Below are 21,797 nucleotides of genomic sequence, written 5' to 3'. Positions count from 1 at the left end.
GCCGATATCTCTTCTTCATATGATCAGAGTATGCGAGGTGAAGCGGCGCCCGCGGCGGAGCCCAAATTTTTGAAGGGTGGCAACGCCAGACTTGCGATCCACGACGCCAAAATCGACGATTGCTATTGGCCGCCCAGTTCGCCCTTAAAGAGAATATGAATTGAGTGGATCGCATGCCCTTGGATATGCCCTTGACCGTCATTTGGGCCATTGACCCAAAAAAATGCAGCTGTGCAGATGTGCAGCAACGGTGCCCGCCTCGCCTATGTATGCGTGTGCCGAAATTCGGCATAGATGATGTTGATGCCCAAATGTAATGAGAGTTCGATTTTGTCAGCGGTCCACAGCGAACGTACCGTCTCACCGTTAAGAAAATCTGCAAATTGGATATTTTATTTTGCCGGCTAAGTGATTAAAAAAAAAAAAGGAGAAATATAAAATATCAAATTACACTTGTTTTTTACGGGTTTTCTTTATTAGTAAATCGCTTAACCCCTATGCGCTAAGGTATTGCAAAAGAAAGAATTTAAAACTTAAGTGCGACGAGACAAGCAAAAAAAATAAATATTAACGGTTCCGGCAACAAAGGGACCAGCTCCCACACCAGAGAAGCCCTCTAACATAGCAAAGGCCAGGAATCGGCTCAGCGGCACACACCAGCCATATCCGCGAAGCCGCCAGCCAAGTGTCGGCGTAATCCACGAGACGGAGGGACGAGCCATCACGGACCGGACGCCAACAGCGAAGACGCGGCACAGGCGAGATCACGCCCACATCCTCCGAGTGAGTCCGTTCCATTTTTGCCCATCCTCGTTCGACCCTTGGCAGAGATATGATGGAGGCTCCTGACCGTACGCCCTGAAAAAGAACAGATTTTTTTTGTCGTTAAATTTAGTTTTCTTGTATTTGTAAATCATGTCCATACTTACATAGGCACTTACGCCGAGATTCACTTTCGAGTGCGAATGGTGAAAGTAAAAGATAAAAATTTAATATTAACACTTGCGCGAACTATGCTCACATACTTACCTAATTGGAATTATCCATTTACATCGCCCCTTACCTCCCACAGAGAGCTTTTTAGGTAGGGTAAGGTAGAATTAAGCGATTTAATACAATTCATATCACCTACCTGTTGCACGACCGATTATCGTAACATACCCAGTTTTGCGTAGATGTGTGGGCACATTGCCTCTAAATTGCTTCCGTGCGTGTTTTTTTTTTGCGGCGACTTGCAATATCTTTGTAGAATTTCGTCGCCTGTTCCACTTAGTGCTGTTAAAATGAAAAAAAGAGAATTCTAGAAGATTAGAGAAAAATTTAGGCATTAATACACTTTGTCCCGTGTAAGAAACGTTCACGTGCATAAATGTTAATTCATCTGGACGGAGACCTCATGCAAATCAGAAAGGAATAATAAAAATATAAAGGCTAATAATTATAAGAATGCACAAACCATTATACGCACATGTGAAGCTAACCAAATATCCACTTGTATGAGATTTGAAATAGCTGCAAAGATAAATGCCATAACCAATGATTATAATTGTTATACACTTTAAGAAAACGCAACCAATTATATACCGTATCTGATGAGGGAAATGTCCGGTTAAATTTTCTTCGTTGGGGAGAGTTGGCATAACAGCCGGCGCAGGCTGATGGCCATCTAATAGACAAAATGAGGGAGACGAGTGTAGGTGATCGTCTCATGGTTGGGCGGGTACGCTGGGTCCGGAACCGGGGCCCGATCTGGAAGAGTAAGGTGAATTAATAGTGTTTTTTTTGTTAATTTATATTGAGTGTCTCACCTTAGTTGTTTACATTTTCATAGTTGTTACAGCTGTTTATTTTGTTCATGAGTTAGAAGTTCCGATTTTTTTGACGTTATCGATTTGTGGTTCGTTTTGCATAGTGTTGTGTAAGTCTGTTTTGCTACAGACGTGTAGCTTTGTTGTTATCGATTGTGCGGACTGCGGGCCAGGGATAGGACTACACCCAGAGAAACCGATGAGCCAGCCGGCGCGGCCCACCGAGAAACAAGTAGTTCCGTAACATCTTTATGCATTACATAGTCTTTCCTCATAAGGCTAAGAAATGGCAGTAACATGCCAAGAAACAGGGTGCGTGTGTGTTTGTCTGTCTGTGTGTAGAGTCGAAAATCAGAAATCCTAAAATCTTGTAAAATTTGCATCGGGGACAGATAGCCATGCAAGCAACAGGCACACAAGCCTCTATTTCATATTACTATTTCATATTATCCTTCAAAAGGCCAGAAATGCCAGCGACATTTGAAAAAAAATTGAATTTGTGCGCATTTTTGCTTGTCAGACACATACACACACACACAAATTTAAACGATACCTAAACATGAGAGAGTACTGAGAGTAAGTGCGAGCGAGATAAAAATAAACAGCGTTGCCGTTCTATCGCACAAATCATATGGAAGAGAGTGCGCCAAGCAGATTCCTGTAGTGTAAGCGAATAAAAAATACATCATATGCATATCTTACTCCCTTACTCGCGATTTTAGACCAGATGCCACCGATATTTTTTTGCCCACTTTCCCAGTATGTGATGTCCAGTCTATATGTTGTTTGATTAGTGGTAGTACCTAAGTAAAACATTGTGAAGACATTCACTGACCCACAGGAAACCAACAACGGAGCAGATGCTCCGCTGAATAAATCAAGTTGAATATAGATAATTAAACATGTATGGATCACTCAACAACAATTCAAATAATTTACACTAATATCTTAACGGCCCGATATCGCGCACGCAGTAAGTGCGATGAGTACTATTCTAATTATGCCAAACAGCACTTGGTTACAGCTACACGGTTATTAAGATACCTAAAAGGTACTCAAAACCTTTGTTTGGTGCTCAGTCAAAGCGGAGAAGTTTTAGTCGGATATGCAGATGCCGACTGAGCTCCTAATTCTGATGATTGTAAGACTTTTACCGGTTTCACGTTCAAAGTGGCCAATGCAGCTGTGTCCTGGAAATGTTAAAACCAATAAATCGTTGCATTAGCCAGCATAGAGGAAGAATATGAACCTATTGTGTGCCACCGTAATTTACATCGACAATCACAAAGCCGGGCAACTCACACAAAATCTTACTCACTTTATGAGAGCTTGTGAAAAAATGATATGTTATCGTAGACCACCTACCAACAACCGAGATGCCAGCAGGTATATTTACCAAAGGAGTAACGGCTTCAAAACATGACTCCTGCAAGAAAACTTTGGGCATGCGTCAGATAAACTAGTTATGTGACATTTGAGGGGAAGTGTTTGGAATACAGTCATCAGACACCCACTGTATACTTGCTCATCTGGCGTTTACCGATTTCGTCCTTCTTGCATCTATCGTATGTTGGTTTACCTCTGTCAATTGTAAGAAAAGTTTCTAACTATATCGAGGCTGCATGCTTGCTCTCAATATTCTATAAATAAATAATTCACACTGTCATCAATTTACATCGGCACGGAAAATGTTAAATGTTAATGTTACATTCTATTTGTTTGATAAAAAATGTAATAAATTATACACAGCTTGAGTGCTTAAAGTGGAGTGTGCATTTTTTGTTTTTTAATGTGTGACGCTTCCATCGATGGCGGTCCGACAGCACGCAGCCATCGATACTGCCGCTAATTCTATCGATTTTTCTCCAGAGTATAATCCTTCTTTTGTAGCAATACATTTTAATGCCGTGGATAGATAGACTGGCAGGTCCGAAGTCATTGGCAGAGATTAAAGGGGCCTTGCTGGCCTTGCGTAAGAAGACTACTCTTCGTTTCCACCCGACATTGGTCCTGTACACCATACTTTTCAATTCATGAATGGTTGCTGGAAGCAGTATGTTGCATCGGGACCCACACAAAAACTTGCACAGTTGTAACGCTATTACCACACAGGATGGACGGGAGCGCTATGCCAACAACAACGAAATCACCGATCGATGTCCAATTGTTTGTTAGATCCCCTGCAGAGGGTATTATAATTTTGTCATGAAATGTGCAACGCATTTAAGGAGACATCTCCGAACCCATTAAATATATATATTCTTGATCAGTTTCAACAGCCGACTCGATATAGCCATGCCAGTCTGTCTGTTTCTATGCGAACTAGTCTCTCAGTTTTAAAGCTATCTTTATAAAACTTTGCAGAAGTCCCTCTTTCTGTTGCACGCAGAACATATGTGAAAATGTGCTGGATTTGACCACTATATCATATAGCTGCCATAGAAACGATCGGTCGAAAATTAAGTTGTATGAAAAACCTTTTAGTTTATCAAGATATCTTGACCAATATCTGCATTTAATAGTTTTACGATTTGTTTATCAAGATATCTTGACCAAACTCGGAATTCATTAGGTTTACTATGCTCCTCATATATATGCAAATTCCTATTTATATCGGACCACCATATCATAAAGCTGCCATAGGAACAATCAGGCCACTATCGAAAATTCAGTGGCTGTATGAAAAACATTTTTGTTTATAAAGATATCTTGACCAAACTCGGCATTTATTATATGCGAAATATTATTAAGATCGGACCACTATCGAAAGTTAAGTTGTTGTATGGACATTTTTTTTGTTTTTCACGATATCTTGACCAAAATCGGTTTAACTATGCTTCTCATATATATGCAAAATCCTATCAACATCGGCCCTATGTATTATATATCTGCCATAGAAACGATCGGTCGAAAACTAAGTTTTAGATTAAAACCCTTTTTTGTTTATCAAGATATCTTGACCAAACTCGGCATTAACTATTTTCCCTGTGCTTCTTAGATACGGGCAAAGCACTATGAGCATTATGAAAAGGTTCAGTCTGCAGGGGTATACCTGGTTTATACCTGGTTTATACGTGTATAATGCAGGTGTTTTATTCGTTATGTACTACATAGTCTTTCCTCATAAGGCTAAGAAATGGCAGCAACAAGCAAAAAAACAGTTTGACCGTACATTCAAAGAGAAAAAACACTTATTACTAAAAAATTGATAGCTTTATTCGTCCCGCATATAGTACGAATTGTTTAGCTATGGCACGAGTCATCAGTTTCACTCGATTGTCGTGGCGTACGACTCTTTGTCCAGCCTACAACCTCTTCACTAATCCTTTTCGCCACTCCCTACGTGACACGGCTGCGTCGCATAAAAACATCATGTAGGCAAGTACTCCAGGACCACCCGTTTCCAAAAACAGTCCCGTAATAACCGCAATACGGTCCACTGCTTTTTTGTGGCGCTTCTTTGTCCGGCCGCTCGTTTAGACCGGGTGTGTTAGGTAGATTTGCTAATCCTTTGATAGTTTTGTGTTAGTAGGGCCTCATGGTTGACAGACACCGACATGTGGGTAAGCGGCTTCTATCAGAAAACTCTCCAATACGTGTTGCTTTGGTGCCATCTTCTTTAGTGTGTGGCGTCCCAGGCTCTCCCTTTAGCCACTCAATACCTCTGGAGGCTAGCCCGCCCTCAGTCTTCTTTTGGCTTCTCTGTTGGCCCCAACAAAGTTATTTCCGTTGACATTGGGAACCTTCAGTTCATGCCTGTGACCGCAGAGAATGCCTGATCACGATTATGCTGGAATCAGTTGACAGGTCATCTTCAAATATATGGTCCTTGTCGTCCGACACGTTAACAAGACAACGTTTCAACGAACATTTGTAACGAGTAGCGGTTCAAGGTAACTAAGACCCTTAAACTTAAATGGAAATCCTTTGGCCTCCAATGCATCCACATTTTGATACTTCATTTGCACATGGTACATTGTGCATCACGCACAATCAATTCGTCAGTGCTTGCCGATATGACAGGATTATTGGCTTCCTTGCACTTTGTGGTATACATAGTGTGGCATCAATACTACTATACGCACTTAAGACTCCATTGTCATCTAAGTAGAGCGCAAGCCCTCTTATATCGATTAAAGTTTTACATTGCGCCCGTCACATCAAGTACTCAGCATTCCCACATTCCTTTGTCCACGACACAAGCGCGTCCTACCCACTAGCGATTGTAGATGAAGAATCTCTGAAATTGAGGAGCCGGCAATCTCACCTGGTCATGGGCTCATCCCATTGTATATTTCGTCAACAAATCTCCCGCATTAGTAACTTTGTAATTATCATGAGACAGCTAAGAAATACCAAAGCATCAAAAACTCAAGAACTCCTTCTTCGTAGGAATTCGCTTCAAATTAAGCACACACCGCTTAACTTTATGGTATTTAATCTTTAATTTAAATTCGTCGGTGACAGGTTGCCAACACATGCCCTGAATATTTTTCCAGCTTGTCCCCATCCAGTGCTCTTGGCGGTCCCATGTTGACCCAAGGCATCGGATTCAGTCGGCAAACTGGATTAAATTGGCACAATTCAAATTCAGCTTTTTCTTGTATTTTCCTTACTATTGTTGATATGGCGATGACCTTATCTCCCATGTGAAAGCCATCCACTAGTGACATTCAATAATGACTTTACCCACGCGATTATATAGGCTCCAAGCGATCATCTCCGTATCCCCACAGGAACCGTTGTACACGTCTATCCTGCGGACGGATTTGCATAGAGAATGTCTCTGATGTCTTTAAAAATGCAAAGTACAAATTCCCGGTATGAAACTAAATAGCCGGCAGTACCTTACAGGTCTGCAGCCCCTTGGATAATGCCAAATTCAATACCAATTTGATCTCACCGGGCCTATTTGGATTTTCAACTCCAAAGTGCGACAGGTACCAAGTCTCTCCCGTTCGATAATTGACGATTCTCCAAGCGTCGAACATCCTTTTATGCAGATAATCATTCACAATTTTTATATAGACCCATTTAAACTGAATATTGCACTTTATCTTTCCCTCATTGTTGACCAATCTTTTGTATGCCAACTTTATCGTGGTTCCATAATAAACCTGTCCGCTAGTGTTACGGGGAAAGTAAAAATAGCTGTTGACTAAGTCCTACTGGGTCTCGCACTTTTTCTGTAAGCAGCCCACGCTGCTTACACTGGAAGCGCACCGTTAGAATTAGTTTTTACATGATAAGTCGATCGCACGCAGCTGCACAAGCTGCATTTTTGTCGAGGTTCATTTCGTTTTGTGCTTGCAGCTGAGCAGAAGTGAAAGAGAACAGAAGCGCGTGCGGAGCACGAATGTAAGTCTCATTATCATGTAAAATAAAGGTTGTTAAATAATGAAAGAATAATAAAGATTTCAGCGTTCGAATTATATTATATCGTACCGCCTCATACGAATCGAATTGAATCGAGTTGTTCCTTTCGACGCTAGAAGTCCCTGCCGAATACGCGCCCCGGCACGAGTCTCGGTGCCAACATTCTGAAATATTCTCTGCAGCAGAGAGTGTCCGAGGGATTCTCTGCTACGGCGGAGATTTCTGCGAAGCAAGCGGTTTGCAAAAACACAACCTTAGCTGCCTATAGAGAAACACGTGGTACAAGAGCTAGACTCACACTTAGCAGCCATAACCAAAGCGGATTTCATAGTATTGGTGTGGCGAGATGGCTGACGGTGAAGAACAAGACCAACCCGCTGGAACTGCAAAGCTTGTAACGGCATGGTCAACGGGACAGGCTAACGGATCGCCTGTTCCTGCTGGAGTACAAGATAAAGTCGCCGGTGTAGAAAAAGGTAGCGGGGCAGCAAACATAGAAACTTAAAGCGGCTGTCCGTCTACGTCGTCCGCTGCTACTGGTCCAAGGGAAAGTTCAACACCAATGCAGCAAGGAACTGAGAAAGGGAGCTCTTTTCGACCCTTTGGGATACCAGCACGTGATCTACAAGCAAGAACATGTTGCGGCTAATTGGAGTGTACACCCCAGTTTGCCATATCAAGCAAATACGGCGGTGTTTAACCAGGCTACGGAGCCCAGTACTGCCGCGTACATGGGCCACACATGTCTGGGAGCGCTCAATGGATCGATTGAGCACGTACCACGGCAGAAATTTGACAATGTGCATTGTAATAATGCGACGCCATGGAATGGATCGCGCGACATATCATCAGCAAAGACTTTCTAATTTTTACAGGCAAACCAGAGGATCTTTATCAGCAATTATGAGCAATCCACAGAGAGATGTGGATTCAGCCACGAGGAAAATCTCATCAGGCTTCTGAAGTGCCTCAGAGGGCAAGCCCTGGATGCGGTGCGTGGAAAACTTATGATCCCAGCTACAGTGCCATATGCTATAGGCACATTGCGAATGTTGTATGGCCACTCTGAAATAGTACATGCTGCTCTGCAGCAAAAGCTCCGAGAGGAACCAGCAACCACCAATAAAGTCGGACAACTTGAACACCGTTATCCGACTGGCCCTAGCTGTCCAAAACTACTGCGCAACGATAGCGGCCATTGGTATGCACGAATATCTTTACGATCCCGCGCTGCTGAACGAGCTTGTTGCTAAGATGCCCAGCAATATGAAATTGGATGGGGCCGGCATCGAATGTTGAATGAAGGTAGCAGTTTGGCCACCTTTGATAACTGGCTGTTCAATGTGGCAATGTGCGCCACTATGGTCACGCGCTACGAGACACCACTGGCTGATAACGAATAGAAGAGCTCCACGAAAACCACTAGAGAGCGAATTTTTGTGCACAACACGGTAGATAGCCCTGAGGGTTCTCAGCAACAACGTTCACAACAGGAACAGGAGAGGGTTTCATGTGCGAAGTGCGCCGGTAACCACCGTCTCAGATTGCGACGACTTCAGATCAATGGGTACAAATCAGCGCTGGGAACTTGTTAAGGAAAAGAGGCTGTTTTTGCTGCTTTCTACGTCATCGTGCACAACAGTGTAAATCAAAGAAGAAGTGTCATGTAGATGGTTGCGAGTCAACGCACCATGTGCTGCTGCATACGCCTACCATGAATGGTAGTAAAGTCGAGCACACGGGCCAAGGTAGCAACCACCGGATTAAGGCAAGTGAGTCTGCCGTTATGTTTCACGGCAGCTCCGCAAGTAACACACTGTTTCGATATGTTCCTATCACGCTCTATAGTAAATCAAAAAGCGTGCGCGCATATCGATGAAGGAGCTGAGAGTACGTTAATAGAAAGAGCGCTTGCAAACGAGCTGGAATTAGACCTGCGACCCAGCTGTGTATTAAATGGACAGGGGACATAACCAAGAATGAACCTGAGTCGATGTCCGTGGCTGTGAGCATTTCAGCTCCAGAACATAACGCAATACAGTATGCCTTAAAAAACGTGTGAACAATAGCGAACTTGGACTTACCAGACCAAAGTATCGGGCCACAGTTGCTCAAGTCTCGGTAGCACTTATCTACGGTTCCTATTCTGCCGTATAACAACGCCAAGGCTCAGATTATCATTGGTTTAGACAATATCAAAATAACTGCACCCTTGGAGATACGAGAAGGTGAAAACGACGACGTCATAGCAGCGCGAAGCAGACTAGGATGGACCGTATATGGCCGCCCCATTGTGGGAGACAGCACCACGCCACGGCTGCTACATATTTGCCAGCGCAGTGCGGATCGTGGGATGGATGAAGCTTTGAAGAACTATTTTTTAATTGAGTCACTAGGTGTGAGCGTTTCCTCACATCCGCTGAGATCCAAAGAGGACGAACGCTCAATGCAGATTATGGAGGCAACAACAACCTATCTGGAAGACGAAAAGCGCTGGCAGACCGGCCTGATATGGAGGTTCGAGCGCATGAAGCTGCCAGACTATTATCAGATGGCTGTTAAGCGCCTGAAATGTTTAGAAGCAAAGATGTCAAAAGACCCACCACTGAAAGAGTTCAAAGATGAACACGATGCACGATTACAAACAGAAGGGATATATCCGCCGGCTGAAGGATAGTGAGTTAGTAGCTAACACTACATCGTGGTTTCCTCCTATCTTTACAGTCACCAATCCGAACAAGAAAAAGACGCGCCTGGTTTGCCAAAGTTAGTGGCATGTCGCTGAACGATTGTTTGTTGAAAGGTCCAGATACACTAGCATCTTTGATGGGGGTGCTAATACGCTTCCGAGAGCGTCCTATTGCAGTATCCGGCGACATAAGGAAAATGTTTCATCAAGTCAAGGTGCGCCTAGAAGACCAACCGGCACAGAAGTTTCTCTGGCGTGATGGAGATTCGTGACGCTTCCCCGAAACATATGTTATGCAAATCATGACGTTTGGAGTATCCTGCTCGCCAGCTCTAGCAAATCACGTCAAGAATCGCAATGCCGAGCGGTTTGTAGCGGAGCATCCGGATGCCGTAATGGCGATTTGCGAAAACACATTTGTCGACGACTGGCTGCAGTCGGTAGATACTGGAGCTGAAATGATACAGTTAGCTGAGACTGTAAAAATGATTCATGCTGGTGGCGGCTTCGAGATGCGACGCTGGACATCAAATTCGAAGCAAGCTATACAGGCGCTGGAAGACGACTGTGAGGAGATGGACAAGCGTATCAGCGCTCAGGATGAAGCGCAAGAGAAGGTCTTGGGCCTGTGGTGGCTACCTGGACAAGATCTGTTGACGTTTGTGGTGACGCCAGTATGAATTCTTACGCCGCAGTTGTATTTTTGCGGGCTGAACTTGATGGCCAAGTACATTGCAGTTTGGTCACCTCGAAAACGAGAGTAGCACCCCTAAAGCCCGTGTCCATACCTCGAATGGAACTGATGGCCGCGGTCTTAGGTCTGAGACTGGCCAAATGTATCCAAATGAAATGTCGATACGCATACATAGACGAACATTCTGGACAGATTCAAAGGATGTGCTCTACTGGATCCGTTCTGATGCTCGAAAGCTCCAGCAATTCGTAGCGCTTCGGATAGGAGAGATTTTAGAAGAATCAGATGTGGATAGCTGGCGATGGGTACCATCGGCTCAAAACGTGGCAGACGATGGTACGAAATGGACTAAAACGCCTGAAATTCATGGCTCAATCAGGTGGTTCAATGGACCACCATTTTTGTATCTAGAAGAATCGCAGTGGCCACAATCGGAAATTGGCCCTGCATTAAACATGTTGTACCATGCTGAAGAACAACCCAATCACACGTCGTCCTGGAGATGTATTCTGCAGCGCTTCAGCAAGCTAGAAAAATTGAGAGCCGTTCAGCTATGCTTGCTGTTTACGTGCTCCCCTTATGTGGATGACTCGGGCATTCTACGTATTAGAGGACGGATAGACAATATAGAAGGAGTCGAAGTCTGCGTAAAACGCCCGATAATTCTGCCAAGACGACATCAATTGACTTATCTGCTGGTTGAGTTTTATCACCGCAGATATCATCACCTACACAACGAAATCGTCGTAAATGAACTGCGTCAGCGAAACTGGGTTTGTGGCTTACGAGCTTTGGTGAGAAAAGTTTCCAATACCTACCCAGCGTGCCGCATACGACGCGCCCGCCCAAAGCCGCCAGAGATGGGCGACCTGCCAATCGAACGATTATCGCCCTATACTCCACCGTTCACATATACTGGAGTGGATTACTTTGGCGCCTACGACATTGTCGTTGGACGGCGTCGCGAGAAGCGCTGGGGCGTGCTAGTTACAGGCCTCACGGTGCGCGCCGTTCACCTAGATATAGCTACGTCGCTCTCAACTGACTCATACTTATACGTTCTGAAGTCGTTCGTGGCCAGACGCGGCTGCCCCCGCCGCATGCTGTCGGACAATGGCACAACTTTTAGAGGCGCTAGCAGAGTATTAAAAGATGAAATTGAACGTATATCGCCGGCTCTGATCGAGCGACAGTACCCAGAACTCGAGTTTACCTTTATCCCGCCAGGATCACCCCACATGGGAGGATCGTGGGAACGAATGGTGCGCTCTACAAAGTCAATACTGTCGGAAATTCTGCCGCCCTCTGGGTTACGAGAGGAGGTGCTACGAGCAGCATTTGCTGACGTAGAAGGCGTGCTCAACTCAAGACCACTCACTTATGTTCCCTTGGAGACATCTAAGTCCGAAGCCCTGACTCCAAATCATTTTCTTATAGGTAATTTAAGCGGATTGCGTGAGAGAGGATTACGGGAAAAAGGCGGAGCTAGCTTGGCACGAGGCTTCCGAGTCGCCAGTCAATTGGCAGACCAATTTTGGAAGAGATGGCTGCGCGAGTATCTGCCTACACTCACCAGACGTACTAAGTGGTTTCAACCGCCACTCGAACCAATATCAGTCGACGACATCGTCATAATAGTGGAGCGAAACTGTTGAACAAGAGGAGTGGTCGTAGACGTGCACCGTTCAAGGGATGGCCAGGTCCAAAGTGCCGTGGTGCGAACCGCCAATGGAATTATTACTCGCCCCGCTGTCAAGCTAGCTAAGCTTGACTTTAAAGTTGGTAACACACTGCACGGACGTTCGTGAATTACGGGGTGGGGAATGTTACGGGGCGAAGTGAAAATAGCTGTTGACTAAGTCCTACTGGGTCTCGCATTTTTTCTGTAAGCAGCCCTCGCTGCTTACACTGGAAGCGCACCATTAGAATTAGTTTTTACATGATAAGTCGATCGCACGCAGCTGCACAAGCTGCATTTTTGTCGAGGTTCATTTCGTTTTGTGCTTGCAGCTGAGCAGAAGTGAAAGAGAACAGAAGCGCGTGCGAAGCACGCATGTAAGTCTCATTATCATGTAAAATAAAGGTTGTTAAATAATGAAAGAATAATAAAGATTTCAGCGTTCGAATTATATAATATCGTACCGCCTCATACGAATCGAATTGAATCGAGTTGTTCCTTTCGACGCTAGAAGTCCCTGCCGAATACGCGCCCCGGCACGAGTCTCGGTGCCAACAGCTAGCTCTGCCCTATTTTCACCATAGTTTCTTCGAGTATCTTTTGTGCTCGTGCATCGTCGCTGGCTGCGACTGGTAGCTTCACACCAAATTTCTCGATATCAAAGTAGTCATTTAGCATCCAATGGATTGCATCGTCCTGTGCGATTGTCCTTATAAAAGTTCGGCGGTTGCTTATAGTTTGCATTGTGAGTCCAAGATGCTTATCGTCTAGTCCAATCGGAAGTTTTGTAACCGCAACGCGATACAATAGCAAGTCGTGCACCGTTGCCCAACGTTTGCATCGTATCGATGCAGACTTTGCATTGAAATGCATTGGGCATCTACTGGGTGCGGTTCCTTTATGTCGATGACCTGATGCGGATCCGCCCAGTATCCATTACTCGATCACCTCCTGGCTCCGGTAACTTGCTACTGTTCCTAATCCTCCTCAAAGCTGCAGTTTTACTCAAACTTCCACTTAAAGCACACATAAAAGATTGCGACTAGTTAGATGTACTGCCTCCGCCAGCAATGCATAATTGAACCGGATCCGTAACTGTGCTCATGTCCACCTGTGTAGCGATCCTCTTCATCAATATCAGAACCGGCAGGGTGTAACCTTGTTTCCACATCCACAGGAACTTTTAGCTATGATACATTGCTCACTATTTTACTTTTTATTAATGGTGTTATTTATGTCCTCTCCACCGTTAAGGTGTGGGCTTCTTTTGGGTGGCCTTTGCTTCATCCTATTCAGCTTAAAGTTGATGTATTATATTTTAAGCTTGTTGCCTAAACATAGAAACTCTTTACCTGGGGTGGAGACCTTCTTGTACTGGATCTTCGTTAATGCGCAGTAACTTCAAATGTTACACCACGTCTTATCTCCAGTGCAAGTCGCCCTTGCAGTCTCTTATAATAAGAGATGCGATTAAAACATCATGCCGCATGCCAAACGAAGCTTCAATTTGAATTTGCCATGTTGTTCCCGATGTTAATAGAGTCAGTGTATACGTAACAAATACAAGCAGAGCGATGCAGGGGTTTTATTCTGTTGAAATGACATAGGTAGTTTTACCGCAAAATTTTTATCTTCGGCCCTCTAACTCACGACAGTATGGAGCTTAAGGTTGAAGCACTAACCATACAATGTACAGATATGCCAAACTGCATTTTAATCGTATCAATTTTATCTAACGAGTGAGCCCCATGAGTGTCTGAAACCATTTTAGTGTGCCCACATAGAGTAAGACTGCTGAAAGTGGCAGCTGAACGCCGGTCTCAAAAGCCGAACGTTCAGTTCAGCGGCTGATGATTTTTATACCCTGAACTCATTGAAAATGGGTAAAAAGGGTATATTGTATTTGTGCAAAATGCAAATGTATGTAACAGGCAGAATGAAGCATCTCCGACCCCATAAAGTATATATATTTTTGATCAGCATCAATAGCCGAGTCGATCTACCCATGTCCGTCTGTCCGTCAGTCCGTATGCATAAACGCAAGGTTCTCAGAACCTATAAGAGCTAGATACTGAAATTTTAGATGTAGGTGCTCCTAGTGCCTGCGCAGATCGAGTTTGTTTCCGATAATCGATAACTTACTCCGTTTTCAAGCAGTCGATAAAATCGATATCAACATCCTGTTTTTTGAGCAAATTGGGTAAATAATAAGTAAGAGGTTCTAGTCGGGAGCTCCCGACTAGCGGATACCCTGAATCCTCTTCTTCCAAAATCAAATGCATATATATATTCTATTTTAGAAGTTTGGTGACTCTAGCTATTATTATTTACCAAAAGTTCCCCAAAAACATAATATCGATATAGATTTTTATCGATTAATTGGAAACGGAGTAAGTTATCGATTATCGGAAACAAATTCGATCTGCGCGGGAACGGAGCATCTACATCTAAAATTTCAGTATCTAGCTCTTATAGGTTCTGAGATCCTTGCGTTCATACATACGGACGGACGGACGGACAGACAGACGGACGGACGGACAGACGGACGGACCGACGGACAGACGGACGGACGGACGGACATGGCTAGATCGACTCGGCTATTGATGCTGATCAAGAATATATACACTTTATGGGGTCGGAGATGCTTCCTTCTGCCTGTTACATACATTTGGCTTTCGCACAAATACAATATACCCTTGTACCCAAATGGGTTCAGGGTATAATAAGAGCTTGCGCCACCAAACATTATATGTTATATAGGTATATTGTAAAGGTATAAAATGAAATATACTTGACATATACATAATATTCTAGAAGCAACATATAATGTTTGGTGACGCTAGCTCATATTATTTACCCAATTTGCTCAAAAAACAGGATGTTGATATCGATTTTATCGATCCTATACCCTCCACCCCGCTACCACAATAGAGCTACAGTTGTGTCGTTTAGTTCAGACCAAGTTCGATTGAACGGGTCATTAAAATGAACTACTGAACTTATTCGGTGATTAGTGAACTAAATCGGTCATTTAATTTCACTTTTGATTTGACTGCATAACTGGACTAAGCGAATAGTTCGTAACCGACTGAATAGATGAGCAGAATTAATCATTTATAACCGACTGAATAGCTGAACGAGTGAACTAAATGGCCGATTTATAAATCAAGTTAATAACCCAACTTTTATTGCCAACCAATTAAAACCACAATTTAAATGCAAATTGACTTTTTCAGAATACACAAATATGCTATGGTACAATAAGATATACTGTAGAAAATTTCATAAAGATCGGTTAAGAAAAAGACAATGTTGTATGTAACTACGCAATTGGATGGGTACCAGCTTTAAGAATTTCTGTATACATGTACACACACACATTCAAGCGCGTCTGCTTCGCATTCTAACAGCATGGTAATTGGTAATGCCTTTTAGTTCCTTTTTTTTATCAAAAGTACTTAAATATTGGTGTGGCTGCGGAGTAGAGGCATAGCAAGTGGTGCGGTCTGTCGCGAGTTCGAGACCTACCGGGGGAAGTATTTTGCTTCCTTTTTTTTTGCTGGTGTGGCTGTGGAGTAGAATCGACAGCAAGTAATGCGGTCAGTTACGAATCGAACCCTGCCAAGGGAACTATTTTTTTTTAATTTATGTGGTGTTGGAATAAGAGGGTTCAGGGTATTCCCTAGTCGGGAGCTCCCGACTAGAACATCTCTTTCTCCCTGCATAGCTTCTCACAAAACCCCGAGATCTACAAATACATATATATATGTATGTGTTGTGTGTATGTGCGCTCAAGTCGATTACGGCGTTTGACGCGAGCCAGAAGTTTTTCAATTGTGTGCCTCTTGTGCCTGTGGTAGCAAAAGGCACACACATTCTGATCTATATTTATTAAATAAACAATTAATTGACCTGAATGAAACATTTATATTTATTTTCTGTTTACTGTAGGGACCTATTTTGCTTAAAATACAAAAATATCAATGTAGTATTTCTGCCAGGGTCATTCATCGACGGCTTGTCGAAGAATTTTAAGAAAAGACACTCTTTCGAGTAAACAGTTGTGTGATATTAGTAAAAGGTTTGGCCTGTACATGTACCAAATTGATATTTTCCATGCTTGTTGTAAGGGTAAGGGTACCTGAACGTTGGCATGTGTGCATGTGGCCAACCACGCACACTTACACACTTTTCTATATGGATGGAATTTATGCGTTTGTGTGCATTTTGGTTGCCTGAATGCCTTCCTGCCCGATGCAAATTTGACAAAATTTGAAGTTTTGGCATTTCTGAATTTCGAGCTCAATACACACACATATACACACACACGCACAAATGTGTACCCTTACCCTTACAACAAGCATGGTAAATATCAATTTTGCACATGTACAGGCCAAACCCTTTAATAATATCACACAACTGTTTACTCGAAAGAGTGTGCGTATGCACAAGCAGCAAGTCGCAAAAATTAAACATTATAAATATATGGTCGATGAATTACCCTGGCAGCAATACGAAATATTTAGACATTTTTGCATATTAAGCAAAATATTAAGCAAAAAAAATATTTCATTCAGGTCAATTAATTATTTATTTAATAAATAGAGATAAGATTCTTCTCATTATCCCTGACTGGACGAAAAAATTTATGATAAAGTATTTGAATGTGTGTGCCTTTTGCTACCACAGGCACAAAAGGCACACAACTGAAAAGCCTCTGGCTCGCGACAAACACCGTGATCGACTCCTGCGCACATCCATACATCAAAAACATATGTATATTTGTAGATCTCGGGCTTTTGTGGGAAGCTATGCAGGGAGAAAGAGATGCGCACAAGTGCACAAAGCAAAGAGAGAGAGCGAGGCACATGCATACACATATATGTTTTTGGACTGTAAGGAGCCGCAGCTTCATACTGAATGTTAGGCTTTCGGGGCCGGCGTTCGGCTGCCACTCTCAGTAGTCTTACTCTATCTGGACACACTAAAATGGTATCAGACACCCATGGGGCTCACTCGTTGCGTTGAATCGTGATACGATTAAAATGCAGTTTGGTATATCTATGCATTGTATGGTTAGTTTAAGTAATGGCAACAAGCCAAAAACAATGTTCAACCCACAACAATAATGCAAAGGAAAATTGATGTTCAGCATTAGAAAGAAAAAATGAGTCACATAGTGTTCTTAAATAATATAATTGTAGTTTTAATGACAAGCGCTTTAATTTCAATGTATTTTATTATCGAATAAGAACTATTAATCGATAGCCACATACGCTTTTGATGGTAATATCTTGCCAATTCTTGATTGGATGTCGATACTACATGCGATTTAAATGAGAAATTAAATAAATAAAAGATCATTAAACTAACACAAAGATATTTGGAATTAGTTGGTCATGCATCGATTTTAATATATATCCATTAAAAAGTTATAAAAATGACTTGTCGATAAATACTGCACTCGATTCTATTTCGTACATTTATGCACGGCTACATATGGATGCATATACATACATATATTCATATATGTATGCTTACATGGAGTTTAAATTGTGCGCGCACCATTACATAAATATAAATACATAGATATATATCTTATCAAAACATATTTATTCACACACAAGTTCATATAAAATTTTGTAATGTATGGATTTGTACATACTAATCTCATTATATGATACATATGTACCTATAAATATGTGTTGTGTATAAGTATGTGTATTCATATGTATATGTGTGAAAGGTAATGCATCTTTGAAGGTACACATAAATGTTTAAAGATTTTAGTTCAGCCAGTGAGTCGCAGCTGCTCGCAGTCCGCTTTTGAGGAATTAAAGCTTTAAAAGCTACCTTTAATTTAACTTTTACGTAAAGCTTAACTAAACAACACGATTCCTTTCAGTCTTTGTTTAGATTCTTCCGCGCATATTGTTATGTGGTTTAATTTTCTACAAATAAAAAATTGAACAAATCAATTTTATATAGTAAGAATTTTGAGACAAAAATTAGCTTTATCTGTAAATAGTATGTGTGTGTTAAGTTTTAACTGAAGAGAGTAGTTAAATTTTCATAATTATATTCATATATTGTGTGTGCACCCAAATTTTTTGTATTATTGTGTGAATAGATGAATATACATACATATGAAATTCCTTATTGGACATACATTACGTGCAGTATGAATGAATATTCATTGCACTTCTGTAGGGGCATGTGAAAACCATATGTATATGTATATACGTATACATATGAAACATGAATTTTTAAACATTGGAATTCCAAAGGACCAAATAAATTCATACAATTGCTTGCGAATGATGTACTTTGTGAGTAGATGTAAAATCCTTGCTGGCTATATAAATATACATAAATACATACATACATATGATTGAATTAGATACATATACAACTACGGACACAGTACCAATTTGTATATACATAAGTATGTACATACATACATATAAGTATATGTAGTTGCCATCGTATTTAGTTATGACGATTGAATATTTTTTACGATTGTACGGACGTTTGTTTTGATTGTTATTGCGCAGCTATTGGCAATAGGTGTTTGTATGTATGTACGTAAGTACATACATATTCCTATTATTAAAATAAAAACCTTTTTTACGCATTTCCATAAATTCATTTTTCAGTATTGTAGGAATGGCCTGACGCAAATAAAATGCAACCGTTCATGTGCGCGTCACTTTTTTGAATGACTTCGCAGATCATTTTATTTTACCATCGTTCTCGTTTTTTTTATGCTCGTGTCAGAGCAAGAGTAAGAGCATCGAATGTTTCGCTCTCAGAGCTAATCCTTCGATGTGACTACAGTTATATTTACAGTGGGATACTTAATGCTATATCACAGTAGAATCCTACATGCTAATTATTACTACAATTCGGCCGATCTGACGTTGAGTATCTCCTGATACTCGTTGACATACTTCTAGTTACAATATTAGTTTGGCCATATTTACTTAGACAATTTTCTTTTCTTAATTTATTTTCGGTATAGTTTTGCTTGGTTTCATTTTTAGTTTTGTCATTTTCATTACATACATTATTTGCATTATTGTTTTCTAAATTTATTTCTTCAGTATCACTATCTGAACTGTTTTCTCCTTGTGTGTTGTTGTTTACAGTATTTTTTCTACCGTTGAGCCAAGGTTTCATATTGTGTACTGCCCAAATTTCTGAATATGGTGTTTGTGTTTGTTGAACACTTCTACGTCTTCTATAAAGTATCTATCATTATCTAACACCCTTGACACTACATATGGTCCTTTGAATTTAGGAATCAGTTTGCTTGATACTCCAGGTTGTGAATTAAAGTTTCGAACAACTACATAATCTCCTTTTGAGAATATTTTGGGATTCTGACGTTTTGAATCTATATAACTTTTATTGTAGTCTTGTGTCTTTTGTTTGTTGACTTCTGCTTTCTTTCTTATTTCTCTTAAGTTTCTTATTGCTGTTTCTTGATTTTCTTCTATAACATTTTCGCTTAAGCTATCTATGTTAGTTCCTCTCTGTTTGACTCCAAATAACATAACGCTGGGGTATTCATTGATGCTTCGGTTCTTCGTTTATTCATCAAGTGTTCTACTTTGTCCAACACCTTACGCCATCGTTCACTATTCTCTACATTTATTAGTTTTGCCATCATTGGGCCTAGATCTCTGTTCACTCTTTCCACTTGTCCATTGGCTTTTGGTGAGGCGGTAGCTATTTTTGTATGGTAAATGTTATTTTCCTCGATGAATTCATCATGTCCGTCTGTCTGTCCGTCCGTCCGTCCGTATGTATGAACGCAAGGATCTCAGAACCTATACGAGCTAGACACTTGAAATTTTAGATGAAGATGCTCCTAGTTCCCGCGGAGAACGAGTTTGTTTCCGATAATCGATAACTTGTTCCGTTTCCAAGCAATCGATATCGATATCCTGTTTTTTGAGCAATTTTGGTAAATAATAAGAGCTAGAGTCACCAAACTTGACATATAGCTTCTAAAATTAAATATATATATGCATTTGATATAGGGTTTCCCTAGCGGGAGCTCCCGACTAGAACCTCTTACTTGTTATATATACACCATGGCGCATTTCATAGTGTTCACTTTCTTTTTCTGTAAGCATTTCTTTGAGCTTTTTTATTTTTTCATCTTTTCCTTGGCATACTATAAGATTTTCTTCGAACGTGTTAGTTTCAATTATTTGGATATTGTTGGTGCGACTTAATATATCTCTGCATTTCATTCTCTTCCCTGACCTGTGCTCGAAATCATAATCGTAGTTTTGCAGTTCAAGGGCCCATCTGGCAATACGTGGATTCAATTCTTTTTTATTTAGTGTTAGTGTTAATGAATTGCAGTCGGTTACTATCTTAAATTTAACGCCTTGTAAATAAACTCGAAATCTTTTGAGCGCATTTATGATCGCTAGGGTCTCTAATTCAAAGCTATGGTATCATGACTGTACTTTTGTTGTTCGTTTTGAAAAGTAGAAAACGATGGAGTTTTCCATCCTTCTTCCTTTGTAACAGAATCGCCCCGTAGCCTAGAGAACTTGCATCGCAGTGTAATTCCGTTTCATCTCTAGGGTCATATATTGCTAATATCGGTGCTTCTATTAACTTATTTTTTAGTGCATTGAAAGCATCTAGTTCTACTTCTTTAAACTCAAACTTTTTATCTTTCTTTGTTAGATCATACAATGGCTTTGCAATCAGTGGAAAATCTCGAATAAACCTCCTAAAGTATGAGCATAGGCGGATAAAACTTTGAACTTCATGGACTTTTGTAGGTATAGGAAAAGATCGAATTACTTCTAGCCCAGGTTCATAAGCCTTTATGCCATTTCCAGTGACAGTATAACCTAAATAATCAACTGAAGACAGCAAAAATTCACACTTATCGAGTGTAAGTTCGAGTTTGTTGTCTACAACACGTTTAAAAACCTCTAAAAATTTCTAAATGCTCATTTAAATCTTTTGTAGCAATCATAATGTTATCGAGGTAGATCACCACTCTTCCTGTCCTCACCATTTCTGCAAATATTTTGTTAATATATCTTTGAAACGTTGACGGTGCATTCATTAATCCAAATGGCATTCTAAGGTATTCAAATTGTCCTAGCGGGGTAGTGAATGATGTGTACTTTACCGATTCTTTATCCATAAAAACATGGTGAAAACCATTTTTTAAGTCTAACTTTGAAAACAATTTTTTATTCGCTAGTCTTTCTAGTAGATCAACTATCAGTGGAATTGGTTAGTTTTCTTTCACCGTTACTTTGTTAAACCAACGATAGTCTACACATATCCTGAGCTCTCCTGTTTTCTTTTTATACCCTGAACCCATTAAAAATGGGTACAAGGGTATATTGTATTTGTGCAAAATCCAAATGTATGTAACAGGCAGAAGGAAGCATCTCCGACCCCATAAAGTATATATATTCTTGATCAGCATCAATAGCCGAGTCGATCTAGCCATGTCCGTCTGTCTGTCCGTCCGTCCGTCCGTCCGTATGTATGAACGCAAGGATCTCA

General features: G+C 41.3%; 2 long non-coding RNA genes across 4 annotated transcripts; one reads left to right on the top strand and one right to left on the bottom strand.

Moving 5' to 3' along the window:
- Positions 1 to 478: 478 nt before the first annotated feature.
- On the bottom strand, positions 479 to 1,745 carry LOC115760391. 2 transcript variants are annotated; one of them, XR_004017629.1, is made up of 6 exons: positions 1,585 to 1,745; positions 1,457 to 1,512; positions 1,133 to 1,275; positions 1,030 to 1,076; positions 930 to 952; positions 479 to 858 (listed from the first exon to the last, which is right to left on the bottom strand). It is a non-coding gene; the product is annotated as an uncharacterized LOC115760391 (long non-coding RNA). The 2 variants fall into 2 exon arrangements; XR_004017630.1 differs by having other exon boundaries at positions 1,469 to 1,512.
- Positions 1,746 to 18,158: 16,413 nt separating this feature from the next.
- LOC115760364 lies at positions 18,159 to 21,417 on the top strand. Of its 2 annotated transcripts, none has more exons than XR_004017610.1 (4): positions 18,159 to 18,232; positions 20,955 to 21,048; positions 21,113 to 21,168; positions 21,246 to 21,417. It is a non-coding gene; the product is annotated as an uncharacterized LOC115760364 (long non-coding RNA). The 2 variants fall into 2 exon arrangements; XR_004017609.1 differs by having other exon boundaries at positions 20,955 to 21,052.
- Positions 21,418 to 21,797: the final 380 nt, after the last annotated feature.

This window comes from Drosophila novamexicana, unplaced genomic scaffold, assembly GCF_003285875.2.
Source record: "Drosophila novamexicana strain 15010-1031.04,08,12 unplaced genomic scaffold, DnovRS2.1 tig00000434-arrow-pilon, whole genome shotgun sequence".
Classification (NCBI taxonomy): domain Eukaryota; kingdom Metazoa; phylum Arthropoda; class Insecta; order Diptera; family Drosophilidae; genus Drosophila; species Drosophila novamexicana.
The sequence above is the reverse complement of the archived record's forward strand: the minus strand, read 5'-3'. Positions and strand labels throughout refer to the sequence as shown.